The following is a 4,322-nucleotide window of genomic DNA, read 5'->3' on the forward strand; positions in this document are numbered from 1 at the left end:
TATATATACTTGCATTTGTTTATCAAAAAGTTTCTCTTTTCGATTTATGCACGAATTAAAGTTTTCTGGGAAACATATGAATCCTGTAAATTCGTAAACAATCACATCCTGCTACCTTCGTGGTCTCGTGCAAAAGCAAAACTCAAGAAATAAAATATTGAGTGCTCCGAGGAGCGATTTGCAGCGATCTACTGTAAAATAGAAGAAGTGTCAGGGCGTGGGCATGACAGTAATTACTACAACCCAGTGTCTCAGCGACCTTGTGTTGCGAGTATGTGATATAAGTATGAGTATTTGCGAGGAGATTCGCCGCGATTATCATAAAAGGCGAGCCTTCACTACATATTATGAGAGAGATGAATAAAGTATCCCTTTGTATACTCATATCGCACATTCGACTGCAAACGTTACCGATTTAAAATATTACTGACCGAAATAATAACTTGCAACGATACATCGAATATGAGTATGTTTCAAAAATTCGATTATATTTAATCCTAAATGCGATATGAATAGAAATTTACTAAATTAGGCTAAATTTGATGTGTGTGTGTGTATGTCCAGAGTTTCCAGAGTGTTCCACACGCACTATTATCAGGCTTTTGATATACAAAGTCAGGTACATGTGATGTTCCATTTTGATCTTCCCGTTTAAATGTACTGCTGTAAATATTTTTACGTATAGACATTTTCGCACGAAGATGGGATGGTATACGACTCGTATATCAATGACAATGTAAAGATGAAAGCGCGTGTTTCTATGTTCTATTTGCGTGTTTTTCGATTAGTGTAGTGTTGATCGGTTGTGAACGACGAATCATCTACGCGCTGCTTCACGCATTCGCATTTCTAAGCTCTGCCGTGCATTCGCGACTGCCTCTATTTTAGCATGTTCCCGTGCAACAGGAAGAAAAATGTAATATTGTGTTTCAGTCGATTCCAGATCGACGATCTAGCAGTTTTTCAAGAGTCGGTATCACCGAATGTCACAGATATTACATATTTTTGAATTATAATAAAAATCTATATGAAGTTATTTTACGAAGATAATCTCTTGATAATGTCTTGATAAAGAGTGGCATTATATGTTTGCATTTCATATAAATGATTCATGAAAGTATCCGTTCTATTTAATAACTTATATATGTTCAAAAAATATTAGAAAATGAAATTAGATACGCACACATTTGAAGAATAAGGTATTCAGTGCGCAATTTTTATACTTGCAATCTACATTATAACAATTGACAACGATGCAGGCTCTTGATAAACATAATCGGTCGAATTTTATGGAAGAAAAGGAAACAATGATGATTTTTGAGTCCATATAATCTGAGAATTATTATTCCTGGTGCGAGAATTTAATCAGATAATGTATAAGTATTAATATGTGAGAGACAGAAAATGATGAATAATTTAATAATTTATAAACGATAGATAAAAATCAATTCGTAATAGTAAGAGTTTGATGAACTAAGAGCTAAGATAACGCATCATGAGAACAAAATTACATAGATTTAATTAGTAAACTTTTTTTTTGTATCTGTCAAGAATACATTATAAAACTTTTCCCTTTGTAATCTCGAAACGTGTAACACATTTTTATATTTTTAGCTAAAAATTTTGCAAAACAATCAAATAGTTATTTTAAAACTTGTGTATCAATCTTTTGTGATTAGTTCTTGTTTTAAAAAATTAAAAAAAAATTATCTACTCCATAATATATAGGTTTAACAACCTTTCTATAATGCAACAGTTTACTTTACACTTGAAATAAATGAAGCTAAAAAAAAAATTCGTTTACGACGATTAAGTAGATATTCATATAAAAGAATATTCTTGCTGACGTTGTTCCCCTCGATGGTAAATATCGTTGACGGGGGGAAATTAAGAAACATTGTTATACTCCCCGGTATTGAAGGGATTAAACAAGAGGGGTTCGACTCTGCCGTTTTCTCCACGGCAGACGTAGAGCAAGCGACAAGGTCTGCTGAGACGGTGGGCTACATACCCGCATCCCCTGCATTCTAGACATCGCCCTGAGCGGCCTTAGGGCCCTTAGGGTCCGCATTGTTTTGAAGGCTTGAATCCCGCCAGCGCCACAGAGCGACGCTACGAAGTTAATGAGCGATACCTGCGAGCGAGAAACGAGAGCGAATCACAGCGAGAGGTAGACAGACGTGTGAGGGATAGACTTGATCAATTCCGACGATTCACGGACATTGGGATAAGGCTAGGGATGAAGAGAAAGAGGAGAAGGGAGGAAGTCAAAAGACGAAATCGACGTATTACTGCGTATTCCTTCGACTCCACGACGAGTTAAGACATTTGGATATCTGTACAAAGACGAAATTCGAGGGGCTGTCGATCTGTGGAGAGCCTCGATATTTCTCTAGCTATAGATATACATAATATATACATTACGGTGTCATTATTCTGTAAGTACCGTCACTTTCGTGCAAAAACAGAGTGCATATCGTTCGTTTAGCAAACAATTAACACGACGTTGAGAAAACAACTTTCTCTTGCGCTTTCTCGCGTTTCGCGATATTCATGCGGACATTTTCACGCAATATTGTATAAATAAATTATCTTAGATTTTGTAAACGTCATAAATTAATCCCAAGAATAATATTTAAATGGTAATGTAAATAATACGCATTTAGGAAGCATCGATAATCAGAGTTTACTGATAGAATATTTAAATTACTACAAGACTATATATCCATAAAAAAATCTCAACTTTTAGAAAATAGTTGATGTATTGCAAAACTTATCTATTTGCTGCATATGTAAATTAAATCAAAACTTGCTAAGAAGATAGAGAAAAAACGTTTCATAACGGTACTTATAGAACAGAGAGGACACATTACATTAATTTTTATAATACGACAATCATATAAACAAGGAAGATAGAGGCAATAGATTCCAGGTACGGCACATATAGCAATTAACAGTAATCAGGAGATGTACATAACTGTATGTATGTGCATATATATTTTTACATGTGTACGTGGAGAAATACATATGTATTCATATATAGACACACACACACGCGCAATCAGAAACAGAGATAGATAGAACGACAAACAGCTCGGGATTATCGTTATAACGAGCAAGTACTATCGGCTGCATCCTGAAACAGACGAAAAGGTTTGTCATACTTGCGATCGCGACGCATCAAGCGAGTTTTCATTTAATTTATCGTCGCACTCGACGAATACCATACGAAAGCTCTATACCAGGTTTGACAAATCAAGATTGTATCAATTAAAGCGGGAAAGAAATTCAATTTGCTCACATCTCAATTATCTTGTCGATAATGTAAAAAAAAAATATATATATATATACTCGCGATGAAGCATCGCGACGCTCCAAGAAAGATCTATCTCAATAAACATATTACATGTTGCACGCATAAAGGACGCACGTAACACCACACACACGCGCGCGTACATCCACACACACACACACGTACGAGGAAATTTTTACACTACACAAAAAGCATATTTATATAATATATATAGATATATATATCATGTATAAATATTCGGTATTTTGCACAACGATCATTGGTACCAAGAAACTGTTAGAAAAGGCGTACATAGGCGACTTTAGCTAGTAATATACGACAATGACCGCAGGTATCAGTGCAGACACCAAGTAGAGACGCCAGTGTATCTCTGCACATCGGTAAGCACACCATAGTACACCATAATACACCGTTAATACAAGCTATCCTCGCCGTAGCTGTTCTTCCCGCTTAGCCCCTTAAGATTTCCATTTTTTTCACCTCGTTTCCATTTATCACAACGGATATTTCAAAAGCCGAAGCTTCGTACTGCGTCCAACGGATCGATATCGTATTCTATCTAAATCACTGATTTAACAGTCGATCGGAATCGAGCCGAAATAGATCCAACTTGTTTTATAAGATTGCTGATTTTCGCTTTGACTCCATAGTCAGCATTAATAAATGGAATTATTTCTTTTCCACGATTGCTTTCTCACGAAAATGTTTAGCAGACTAGAGAGAGCCAAGTTAAAAATGTACTTTTTACATAATTACAAATTTACTAATTTTTGATCAAATAAACTTGTTTGATAAAAATTGACTTGCGTGAAGAAAAGTTGATAATGTATGCACAGAAATATCTCGCATTAGAAATAATTTTCTATATTAATGTTGTATATGAGTCAACGCTTAAATCTTCGATTCTGTAAAACGATTTCGACACGTCTCGACTCGTTCCCGATATTGTCACTACTTTGAGAGGAAGAAAGAGAGAGAAAGAGAGAGAGAGAGAGAGAGAGAGAGAGAG

The 4,322-nt window shown here is 35.5% G+C and overlaps 1 protein-coding gene across 13 annotated transcripts in view; it reads right to left on the minus strand.

The window, feature by feature from the left end:
• Positions 1-4,322, minus strand: part of LOC108750548 (sodium channel protein para) — a 45,538-nt gene that overhangs the window by 11,520 nt on the left and 29,696 nt on the right. The gene's annotated exons all lie outside the window — the stretch shown is intronic.

The sequence above is a fragment of the Trachymyrmex septentrionalis genome, unplaced genomic scaffold (assembly GCF_001594115.1).
Source record: "Trachymyrmex septentrionalis isolate Tsep2-gDNA-1 unplaced genomic scaffold, Tsep1.0 scaffold37, whole genome shotgun sequence".
In the NCBI taxonomy this organism is placed as follows: domain Eukaryota; kingdom Metazoa; phylum Arthropoda; class Insecta; order Hymenoptera; family Formicidae; genus Trachymyrmex; species Trachymyrmex septentrionalis.